Raw genomic sequence first — 13,157 nt, 5'->3', positions numbered from 1 at the left:
GCTGAACTCACCAACGAGACTACACTATGTGTTGTGAGTACTGTCAAAGAGTGTCCCATCACCAGGTGTGCTGTCTTTTGCAACAGCTTTGCTACACCGGCTGCGTGTGTAACGCATGGTGGTTGCCTATTTTCTATTAAATCTAATGTTACACTAGCGTACATTAAAACCTTTCTCTCACCCCCTTTTTTCTGAAAGAGAACACCGTTTACCGTGTGTTGTCCTTCAGAAACATCCAAAAAGAAAGGTTTCTTGTAATCTGGAACAGCTAGCTGTGCTGCGGATGTCAGTGATTGCTTAAGGAGAATAAATGCCATTTCTGCCTCTTTGGTCCAAGTTAATGGAACCGTTAAATTACGCATGCCCTGCTGATTGACGAGCGCACGAAGGGGTATAGTCTTTTCAGAGTTACTCGGACAACATTGGAGTTTTTCCTAGAGACCTTAAACCCTTCCTCAAACAAATGTCGGAGGAGAAACTGCGTCGCTTGTAGACAGGAGTCCGACGACGTGGCACCTAATAAGATATCATCAACATACCGCACCGAAACTACACCCTCAGGCAAAACAAAATCCTGTAAGAGTGCCCTTAGAGACTGATTAAATAGTCCTGGGGACAAAATGAACCCCTGTGGAAGTCGAGTGTATCGGAGTCGCCTCCCCCTATAAGTAAATGAAAAAATGTCTCGGCGTTCAGGATCTAGAGGGAGACAAAAATGCATTAGCCAAATCTATACATGTAAACCACTTATGGTTTGACTCTAATGCTGACATTGCTGTGTAGGGGTTTGGGACTGGGACCGTGGGAGTGGTCACAATTGCATTAATGCGCCGCAAATCATGTGCCATCCGATACTTGCCTGTCCCTGTCTTCTCAACTGGCAGAATAGGAGTGTTCCATTGGGAATCAGACGGCTCCAAAATGCCTGACACCAAAAGGCCTTCAATGGTGTCAACTATGTCCTCCTCTGCCTGCGGTTTATGTTTATATTGCCCTTGCCAAATTGGTGTCGAGTCTGAGATAGCAAATGTAGTGGGCTTCACTGTGGAACAAAATCCAACATCAGTGGGACCAGCTGACCAGAGTCCCTCTGGCAGGTCGTCCAACATTAGATCACTCAGAGAATGATCAGTCTATTCCCTGCCATGATGTCTTTCAATTTGCCGATGGTGGAGCACCACTGTATTAGTGGTTGTATGTGTGATGCGATAACTATCTTCAGACGGTGAATGTGATAACCCCGGAACTTGTATATCAACCCAGTCTTGAACTGAGACGAGGCGTTTAGTCATAGGGCCCAAATCTCTGGCTTGGTGCTTAGCATGAACAGACAACGTGACATGAGGAAATGCTTCTTTTGCCATCTCATACCACTCCATCTGTTCACCTGTCAATACTACCTGAGCAGCCACACCCTCCGGACCTATTAACAGACAAGGCGATGTTATGGACCAAAAAGACCCTTCTAATTCATTTTCAAATGCATCCCTATAAACTTCATTTTCATCACGATCGTAGAATAAGGTGACATGATAGGGGTCAGCGGGCGGAGTAAAAGGCCAGAGCATAGACAACCAGGGCTTCCAGCTTTGAAACAGCGACACTATGCCAGTTCCATAAGATGTTTCAGATTCCAGTTCACCCCAATAAATATCTGCCCAGAATTCTTCGCCCGGTGCTGTGTTGGCATTCATCAACATGCGACACGTAGCACCGGGTGTGCTGGTTGAGCAGTTCAGTTCAGTTCCATCAGGAAATCTCACTTGTACTCCATCAGAGCCACAGAGAATAGCCTCACCTGTTTTCACCAATAAATCTCTTCCCAAGAGATTTATGGGACAGTGCGATGAAACCACAAAGGGATGTAACAAAGTTTGTCCAGCTGGTCGAGTATGTAACGGAACAGTCATTGGCAGACATGCTGGTCGTCCCGAGAAACCCACAAGTTTAACGGTGTCGGATGAGAGCAATGACGCTGGAAGATGTTGAGATAGCGTTGAATAACGATCCTCTGAGTCGACCAGGAAGGAAAATTCCTTCCCTCGCACCGTCATTTGGATGAGGGGTTCTGCCAGCGCCTCCTCCGTGGGAACCTCTGGGCTCCATCACTGAGTGTAGTGATAGTCACCCTGGGTGTACTGGCCTTGCGGAGCAGCTCCTGGATTGGGAGCCTGATGTTGCGGTGGACCTTGAGTCTGGGGGATGTTGCCTCGCCCTGCTGGTGGCCTGTGAGGCGGATCAGAATACACTCCATAGGACGGGAAATCAAAATTCCTTTGTGTTCTGAACTGTTGACTCCACGGACAACTGTTACGCCAATGTCCTCTCTGTCCACAACGGTGACACAGATCTTTGCCGTAACCCGATGCCGCCATGCCGGTCCCCCAACCCCTTCCGCGACCCCCAATTCTGCCTCCTCTAGGACCGCCCCAATAGGGGTTAAAAAACCAAACTGCCTGCGATTGTTCCTGAGGGGGAGGCTGCTGAGATAGATGTTGGACCATCTGTCGGTCTTCGTTTACTTGTTCCTTCTTCATTTTATCATTAACTTTACGCCTGGCCTCGTCCAACTGGAGTTTTAACAATTGTTCCTGAGCTGACACAACACCGTCTTTCTTACTTGCCTCTTTTTCACGGTAAATCTTGATGTGATGAGAAAGATGTCTCTCCCACACATCAGTTGTGCTTCCTGGTAAATCAGGGTTATTTTCCATTGCCCCCTTCACACCTTGGGGCAATCCTGCCATCACAGATTGCCGGAAAAGAGTGGTCTGAAGACGATCTGTCCCTGGATGACATCCCACAGCACCCAACCATTCCTCCTTACAGCGTGTCAAATACCCATGAATGTTTTCACTATCTATCAACTTAAAAGTTAGGGAATGAACAGCACCTAAGGGAACAGGAAACTTATCACGCATTGCTCTGCCCAATGCAGTAGCATATGGGCCTAGAGCAGTTCTATTTGGCAAATCTTTAGTGGCAGCAACCACTTCAATCTGATCTACATCCCACTGGGCCAATTGTCTGGATATAAGACTTCTCCAGTCTCCCAATGCTAATTGCATGCCTGTGGTAAAACTACAGAATGATGTCATCCATTTGTTACCCCCCTCTGAGGGAGGAGGCATGCGTTCCACCAAACAATTTATGTCTGTCATCGCAAATGGTACATATGTAGGGTGCATATTTTGTCCTTTTGGAACTAATGGCATTTGAATAGCAACTGGGTGATCACCCCCTCGAGTAGTACTTCTAGTACAATATCTCTTCCGAGTCTGGAAATCATAGTCTCCTGTTACCTCTGAGAAAATATCATTTTCTAAGTCTAAATTTATGGCATCGCGCTCCTGTTTGTCCCTTACACATTTGTGACACCCCTCCTCCTCCTCCTGTGATTTCACAGGAGTGGGGCGGTACTGCCTCTTTGTTTGTGGTGTGAGGGGGCCATCCCCGTGCACTGTCAGTCTTCCCTGAAACTCAACCGCATAATCCTCAGATTCAAATTGGGGGTACAATGTATCATTTTCTTTTTCTCCGCTTAGTGGAATGCATGACGTAAGGTCCAGTCTTTCTGTTTCCTTTCTTTGTTTCCTGTTCACTACAGGTGGTCCTAATTCTGGATTGGGCATCACACCTTCTCTCAGTGCCTGTCTCTCAAACCCTCCAGAATAATCTATTGTCGGCTTAGATGGTTCCTGCTTCAAATGTGTTGTGTTTATATCTGTTTGTGGAGTAGTATGGCTGGACGGCTTCTTTTCTGTCTCATTACTTTCATATTCAACCTCCTGCTCCTGACCCTGTCCTTCTCTACCTTCAAGTTGTCTGGATAGACGCTGCATCATATGTATAAACTCTCTCTGTCCCTCATCATCATACTTCAATATCCCCTCAGTAATTTGTGCAACTGGCATTTGATAAGGTATTCACAGATGATAACTGAGGGTACAATGATGAGGTTGGTGTGGGCCCTGAGTGTTTCTCAAGAATTTTCTCTTCCTTCGTACCCTTTTCCCCCATTTGATAACCTCCATGGACTGCAGCACATGCCATAGCCATGAGGTGTATAAGACGTCGATTGTTTTCTAGATTCCTCTCCTTTTTTCTCCAATTAGGTCCCGCCAGAGGACCTCCTTTTTTATTCTCTCGATGTTGTTTTAACACCTCTTTTGCCTCTTTCTCCATCTGAGACAATGCATAGACCAAACTAACGTTAGCTGTAAATGGGGGTAGTTTTCCTTCCTGCTGGCCTGCTTCCCAAATGTCATTCATCACCTCCAATTCTTTCTCCCTTTCTTCTTTCGGAATACTACTTACTGCTTGTGCCAGTGTCTGTCTCCACTGGTCTTGCACCGTCAATGGATAGGGAGGACAACCTCCCTGCTCCCAACACTCTTTATTGCCTTCCATTCTAATTTATTTATTTATGAATATACCTATTTATTTAGTTATTATGTTCCCGAGTGAGCTTGAATGTGAATGGCTCCGTCGGCCAATTCAGTGCCTCAGTGAAACAAGCTCCGAGACCAACTTTAGTTGGTCCGGTTTCACTCAAGGACAAAGAATCTTTTAATTCACGTTCACTAACTCATTCATTCCACCCACACAATAATATTGCTCGGACGCCGGGAGTGTCCGTCCCGTCAAATGCGCTCCGAGTCCCACCCCAGTTTTTTTATTTATTTATATATATATATATATTTTTTTTTAAAACTGTATCCTTCCGGTGATTAACCGTATTTCCGGTGATGAACCGTATTACCAGTTTAAACTGTATCCTTCCGGTGATTAACCGTATTTCCGGTGATGAACCGTATTACCAGTTTAAACTGTATCCTTCCGGTGATTAACCGTATTTCCGGTGATGAACCGTAATAATTTATATTATATTTGTACCCAGATTTTCTAACTAGGACACTTCAATTGACAGTGACGACAAATTTTGGAAATAGCCAATGTGCAGAACTTCGATTAAACAGGTGTCTGCTTACCTTTTTTGTTGGCGCCTTTGTTGTCAGTTGTCCTCCGAAGTGACCGTTGTTGAATTCATTCCTTCAGATTACTTCTCCTCCTTCATCACGTCGGGGTCACCAAATTGTTGGATCAGATTATTTCCTTATGTCGTGCTGCTGATCCGCGTGTTCGTTGAATGAAGGGTCTCAGGAGAAGAATGCCAATTTAAATATATCTTTAGTAAATAAAACAATTCAGGATACAAATATACAGAGCTCTGGGCCGAGTTCAAAACCCTAGCAACAACAATGTATTGTCAGGGCATGAAGTCTGACTGCTATCTGTCCCTTGACCCAGTCCTTTTATACATAATGAAAACATGCAAATGTTCTCCGGTATTGTCCTCCTTTGACTGGCTGCCGGGTGTCCAGATCCCAGCCCCCAGTTAATAATAGTAAAAATAAACAAGTCCTTATTTGGCAGGGAGCCAAATGATCCATCCTCCTTCCGATCTGGTCTACTGGAACACTTCCATGCCATAACCTCCTGGGGTGAAAAGTTCTTGTTCCCGTGCCTGGATGGGTCATAAACTTTATGGGGGTCGCAAATGCAGTTTCCTTAGCTGACCACTCTCTGTTCACCCAGGTCACTGTTTACGAGACTTAATGAGTTTCACAGTCTTTGCTCAGAGGTTCTGAATGACCCTAAAGTACTGATAATGATGGGCAAATGGTTATAAGAGAACTACATGTATTAATATTCACTACATTCAAACATTTAACTAACTCTAATAATTCTAACACATACATACAATATTTGCTAATATACTAACTCACACAGCTATAATGCATTAAACTTAATATAGAATCACAACAATCATAATGATGTAATATGTCAACCGAAAGCAGCTGACCAGCTGAAAAGGCTCACTCCATCCCCTACTGTTGGGAGGAGGACACGTTCCCGTCAGTAATTCAAATTTCTCAGCTGCATGTATAGGGGGACAAGGTGAGAACTCCGATTGGACGAGAAAACTGAATTATTGCTTAGTCCGATTAAGCTCTGCATGTAAACGCACTGATTACACCTGCGCCAGAGTGCAGAGTGAAAGCAGTTCTTTTAAAAACAAGCGCAGGCTGGTGTCAGCACTCTGTCCTCTGGCGTGTCCACGCTGAGAACTCTGTCCTTCGCAGTTCTTAGCATTTCGGCTAGCAATCCCAGAGCGGGCTGGGCCATAAGCGCAGCTGGAGGAGGAACCCTGGCGGGTGCCCGTTCATCGGGAGGTGGTGCTGTGTGTGCGTGATCGTTGTGCATTCACCGCTTGGCTGTTAAAGCTGAAGCCCCCCGCCCCCTCTCCTCCTCTGGCGCTCGGCGGGGAGGCAGCGACTTGGAGCGACTGCACCCAGGCAGTTTTGTTTTGTGTGTGTGTGTGTGCAAAGAATAAATAAAAGTTTTCCTTTCGTTCTAACTGTTTAACGCTTGCCTGGGTGTCTCAAGGTATTAGTATGTTCATTTTGTTCTCTTTTCTTTAGGACAGGAGTTGGCGTAGCGTGAATTTTGGTTTGTAGTGATTCCCCTAGCTTTGTTTATTCCCTTTTTTGAGTTTTCTTTGGTTTCTTTGGCCCTGTTCCCCTGTGGTGAATTCTTCTGGTGGATTCAAGTGATGTAGATGTTGAAGGAGTCTTCATTGACACAGACTTAGTTGTATAAAAACTGGTTTATTTGCAAAGAAGTCAAAAGTCAGACAGGCACCATGGAAAGCCTGGGGATGTCTCTGGGCCAGATGTGAGCAACTCCGATGATGCTTTGTTCCCATCACCTTTTATACCTCCCAGCAACCAGGGAGGAAGATGCTAGAAGTGGGGGAGAATGTATACATTCCATAGTTGCACCCCCAATGACCATCTGGTTTCAATTTGGTGGCCGTTGGCAACAACAAGACCATATATGGACCCTGAGACGCCCTTAGGGAAGAAGTGCAGCAGGTTCACTGCTGAGTTCACATCAGGCCATATACATAAGATCACATGATGTCATATACATAGATTCAGATACTACACCCCTTATTTTCTTATGTTGAACAGTCTTTTTGGTATGGTACTTATTTCCTTGACACTCAGGCAGCTAAACCTGGTCTATTTTAAATTGTTGTCAAATAAAGCTGTTTCATAGGAAGTCCGTCTCGTCCTCTTAAATTTCAAAGCGTAACGAACATGTGCGTATTGATGCATCATGCTGATGCGTAGCCCCTCCAGGATCCCTCCTTGCACTGCCACTCCGTCGTAGTGCGGGGCACCGAGTGCCGCAGGCCCCTCCGCACCCGTCGCCACCGCCGTCTTCGACGCCAGCCCGCATCTCGCCAATTCCTCCTTTACCTCCTCTGTGCTGTTGTAGGTTCGAGTTTCCGTATCCCAGTGGGTCCTCATCTTGGTGAATGGCATCTGGAAGCGGATGCCCTTCTCCTTCAGGATTCTTTTAGCAGTGTTGTACTCCTTTCTCTTTTGGACCATCTCTGTCGCGTAATCGTGATGGAATGACGGTACTTTCTTCCCCAGTTCTATTTTCTTTGTCTATAGCTCTCTCAGGACCCTCTCTTTGGTAGTAAATTCCAGAAAGTTAACAATGATGGGTCTCGGTTGGGCACCGTCCGCTGGCTTCTGTGCAAATGAGCAGTTTGCTCTCTGAATTTGGAAATTAAAATCTGCTGGTAGGTGCAGTTCGCTTTTCAGCAGGTCTTCCACAAACTTGGCCACAGATTCTCCCTCCTCTCCTTCAGTGACTCCATAGATACGTAGGTTGTTTCTCCTCGGCCTGGACTCCAGGTCAGTTAACTTGTCCTGAAGAGCTTTTTGTTCTCTCAATGATATGACCAGAGCGTCATTAGCTTCCTGTGCCCAACGTTCTAGCTTTTCAATCCACAACTCAGCCTCGTTGATCTTGCCGGTCTGGAGCTCCTGTTCAGTGACGACTTTCGCAAGTTGTTGATTTATTTCGTGTTTGAAGTCGTCCAAGTCTTTTTCCACGTCGTTCCTCAGTGTTTCTCCAAACGTGCGAAGGACTTCTTTTGATTCCGTTTTTAAATCCCTTATCTCCTTGCTAATAATTTTTATGTCCGAGCCCTTTTCCGCGTCGTTAGTCACGAGGAGTTTGTTTCGCCATCTCCCTCTGTTTCAGAGCAAGCTGGTAGTTCCGCCATATTGTCTGTTACCGTGTTTCTCTTTTGGTTGAATCAAGTTTTCCTTCCCATTCCAACGTTCCCCTGATCACTTTGTAGTTAATATGATATCTGACAATAGTTATTCAAGTTTTCGGGGACTTTTTACCCTAGACGGTCGAGAGCCCTGGTGTCGCGCAGTCTACCGCTTTATGGCCAAACCAGAAGTCCCTTCCCTCTAGCCTTTTCAAGGGGGAGGTGGCTAGACTCGGCTCTTGTGGGACGAGAAGCAGAAGGCGTGTCCGATCGGGGGGGAAGATGAGATGACATTTTTGTGGGTCAACACAAACTCATCTGCGAGGACAGCAGCCTTGGACAATGACGACACTTTCTGTTCATTCAAGAACATTACCACCTTCTCTGGCAAAGAGTCTTTAAAATCTTCTAAAAGAACGAGCTCACGGAGTGACTCAAAGTCATTTTTGACATCATTAGCTGCACACTATTTATCAAAGAGGTTGCTTTTCTCCCATGCAAACTCGACAAAGGTTTGACCACTAGATTTTCTATGGTTCCTAAATTTTTGCCGGTAGGGCTCAGGAACAAGCTCATAAGCAGGAAAAATTGCTTCCTTTCCAACATCATATTGCAGGCTGTCTTCTAAGAAAAGAGCAGACACCAACTCCTGTGCTTTTCCCACCCACTTGCATTGGAGAAGGACAGGCCACATGTCTCTTGGCCAGTTGAGTGGCGAAGCTATTCGCTCCAAGGCACTGAAGTATGAATTCTGTACCTACCTACAACCCCCCCTTCCGTGGCCCGCTTACTCGATGCAGGTCTGTCATGTGGCCCGTTGCTAAAAAAGTTTGCCCACCCTCTATACAGACAGTGAGTTGGAGCAAGCTCGTAAGCACTACTTCCAGATGGCCCGCCCTGCCAGTGAGGGGAAATGTGTCATGTTCAAAGAGCTGAGATGCAGGCTGGTGACAAACACTGTCACCAGCATGATTTCTATCTTGAGAGCCAGTCAGCAAGGAGAGGGGGTCTGGTACCCTTCTAAGCATGAAGTCACTGCAATGGCTAAAAGACTAGTGGAGTATTATCCCATGCTGAAGGATTAAGACAAAACAATGAAACATGTAAGTGATTATATTATTTTGCGCACTTAGATTTTGAAGCGTGTGGTTATTTTTGGCTGATACTTTTTTTTATCTGTGCATGTTCACTTTCCATCTTTATTTAAATAAACCTATAGGCTCTTGACTCCAAGTGCAAAACATCACAAATGGACAGTTCTGTATTCAAGTCATATATATATGTACAAAGTGAGGAGCATGGGGGGGGAGTGAAATCTTATTTACCACAGGCGAGCACTTAGAAGAATCTTCACAAGAGATTCACCAGAGAGGGGCCACAAGAAGAAAAGGCATCGCATTGACTTCTCAGCAAGTGACCAAGAAGAAGATCATGATGCAGACTCAATTGGTGGATCAACAATTATTTTGTGTCACACACCAGGGCGCAGTTCTGATAATGGCCACACTTCACGTAAGTAGAAACATGTCCATTTTAATAATAATGATAATGTATGAAAGCTAGGCAATGTTATATAGTATAGTATAGTATAGTTTTGGATATCATGATATATCACAGGCATTTTTACATTTGAATTGTCATTTGATATATTTTGATGCTCCAAACAATTTCATCCATTTGACTGATTTACTGATTTGTCTCCTCCATTTCATCAGCCAAAGATGGTCTGACAGCACAGGCCAGACATTATCAGACCCTGCAGGAGCTGTACAAGAAACCAAAACCCAACCAAGATGCTGTCTCCCAAATTCTTGACCTGCAGTTTCAAGCAAGAAGATCCTTCATCGATAGTGATGTTCTGAAAGAACAGGACAAGGCCAACAAAGATCCTGGATGCATATCCATGTGTCAAGGATCTTTATCATGTAAGTGATTAACTTGTTTTGGTTTATGATGAAAAGCAAGCATTTTTGCAGATTTTAACATTGACTTGCATTATAGGCGATGAATGAGCTGCGGCGCATTCTGGATAAGGGCAACAGAAAATTCATTGATGAACTAAAAAAAGAGATGGGAAGACTTCTGCTCCAATGTGTAATTTTATGGTGTTTGGAAAAAAAATGAAGTGATGAAGCCACGCATAACGCTGGATGTAGTTCAGTAGAGTCATTTTGCTGTGTCTCTAATTGACTGTGTAGCTGTTTCCTTGGACATAGGATGGTTTATGTTGCGCTGAATGAATAGATGCAGAATGGTAATACTCTTCATGCTGAAAAAATAAGATTTTTTTTGTGATCAACACAAACCTAATAAGACTCATTTTTAGGAAGACTAACTTTGAACTCAAAGTTGATTTGTTCTATTCCAGTGGAATATTCCATCGCGCTGCTCAGGGCACTCCCCACACTCTTTCCTTCACCAAGTCCACCACCGAAGAAGCTGGGACATGCCAGTGAGGCACTGCTTCATGTCATTCAGGTGAAAGTTTGTTCGCATTTTCTCACATTCAACACTTCATAGTTCCATGCATGGATGTGGCGTTTCCTTCTTCTTTTTCTTTAGCCAACAGAAGATCCCACAATGTACTCGCAGAAGAGGTCTTTCTGCAAGCCTGTGTTGCTGTTTGATGGGACCCGCTGTCTCATCTGTCTTGGAGCCACTCCCGCCACCACACTTGCCAAGGAAGACTTGAGTGATGGTCTGCTTCATCTGATGGGTTACTACTATGCCCTGCACCTCACATATCCAAAAGTGTGTGGCAACCCTTCTCTCTGTCATTCAGACAGAAGTGCTACAGGACACTATCCATGAGTGAGACACCACAGCCTCATACAAAAAAGACCATGGCAGAATGGAAAGATTTTATTGGGGAGTAGAGCTGTGTACTAGGCATAGGTAGTGATACACTCCCCTGGTAGTTGTAACTTGAGGGTGGGTGGGAGTCTGTTGGAACAAACATGTTATCAGTGGTGATAGGAACACAACACTATATGCTGTCCCCATACTGTTTGTTTTTTTTTGTGTGTGTAACTGAGTGTCAGGGAATGTGAATCAATATTCAATAATGATGACGGTGAATATTGTAACAATTGTTACTTGCGTTCTAGAAATGATTGCTTGAGGTTTTTTTAAGATGCAATGCCTTAGTGACGTTTTTATTACAAGGCAGTGAAGGCACTGTCAGCAATTTAAGTGAATAAATAGTTGTTGACAATATTAATTCTGTTTGCTGAATTATTTTTTTTGGGGGGGGAATGGGCGTAGGGGGGGTGGATGCTTTGTCTCATTTTGAGAAAAAAAAGCTAATATTGTGAACACTTAAATTAAGAAGAATTGCACTGTTAGTAGGACTGGTTTTAAGATCTTTTCATTCAAATTAAGAAAGAAGCAAACGTGAAAAAAGAATTGAGAAGCTAGTATCAAGTTTATTTGACTTAGTACAGCCCTTGGAATGAGTGCTTTACTGTTTATTTCAAGAGTTTTTCCATTCTTCAAATGCCTAGATATATCATCTTATTTTAAGAAATCTTACCAAGTCTAAATATCTTACTGCATTGGCAGATAATTTGACTTGTTTCTAGCCTGTTCTTTCTCAATTTAAGTGTTTATTTCTTAGATATATTTTGCAGTGTGTGGACACCGAGGGGAGCTCTAGAATTGGCTCATTCAACCGACCAACGAGCCAATCAGCAGCGGCGTCACAGGCCCTCCTCCTTCTTTGTTCTCTCTCTCACTTTGACTTCGGCACTGGACAGCCAGGTTTGTGGAGGGAAGGTTGGAACAAGGTAAGGACGGGGTACCCCATACATTCATGTACGTAGAGTCACTAAGTCCTAAACTCACCAGGTTTGTATCGCTTATCGATAACCCTAATGCCATACAAGTCTATGAGGGTCAAAGGTCAACTTTATCCTTGGGACATGGGGCCACTTTCAGGTTCATCAGGATCCTCCTGGACACACCCACGCCAAATTTGGGGCTTCTAGCCCATGAGGAACCCCAAAACCCTCACTCTAATTCCAGCCTTATCGCTAAACCCTAATGCAGTGCAAGTCTATGAAGGTCAAAGCTCAACTTTGTCCGAGAGACATCAAGTGTTTTTTCATGAAACATTCATAAATGTTAAGAGTTTGCTTTGTGGAGAATTCACAATAAAAATACATTGACACTGTCAAGATGGACTCAAGCACTATTATTGAACTATACTGTATTTTTTGAGTGATGTGAAGCTTTTGACAAGCGCTGCGCAAAGGAGGCCCATTTGTTTTTGTTTTTTTGAAGGGGGCCCAAAATTCCTGGCGGCGCCCCTGAGCGGGCATCTCCAACACCAAGGCAGTGGAGCTGCCGGCCACAAGAGAAGAATTAACCAGTCCATTGAAACCATTTGTTTGGTCTAGTGAGTGGCAACAGTCCTTTGAGGATCTTAAGTGCCTTAAGTGTCTGCTCCAAATTTTTCCTCTTTGGCTAGAAGCCCCAAATCTAGCGTGGGTGCTTCTTGGGGGCTCCTGATGAAAGAGCAAGTGGCCCCATGTCTCTAGGACAAAGTTGAAAATTCACCCCATAGACTTGCATTGAATTAGGGTTAACAATAAGGCTGAAACTAGGGTTAGGGTTAGGGTTAGCTGAAATTCGGGTTAGGGTTTCGGGTTTCCTCAAGGACTAGAAGCCCCAAATTTGGCGTGGGCGCTTCTTGGGGGCTCCTGATGAAAAAGCAAGTGGCCCCATGTCTCTTGGACAAAGTTGAAAATTCAGCCCATAGACTTGCATTGAATTAGGGTTAACAATAAGGCTGAAACTAGGGTTAGGGTTAGTGTTAGGGTTAGCTGAAATTAGGGTTAGGGTTTCGGGTTCCTCAAGTACTAGAAGCCCCAAATTTGGCGTGGGCGCTTCTTGGGGGCTCCTGATGAAAAAGCAAGTGGCCCCATATCTGTAGGACAAAGCTGAAATTTCACCCCATAGACTTGTATGGCATTAGGGTTAGGGTCCAAGAGTACACATACACATTTTCTTTTGC

Source organism: Nelusetta ayraudi, unplaced genomic scaffold, assembly GCF_046127955.1.
Source record: "Nelusetta ayraudi isolate G7.1 ecotype Tasmania unplaced genomic scaffold, CSIRO-AGI_Nayr_v1 ptg000038l, whole genome shotgun sequence".
In the NCBI taxonomy this organism is placed as follows: domain Eukaryota; kingdom Metazoa; phylum Chordata; class Actinopteri; order Tetraodontiformes; family Monacanthidae; genus Nelusetta; species Nelusetta ayraudi.
Note: the sequence above shows the minus strand (reverse complement) of the source record.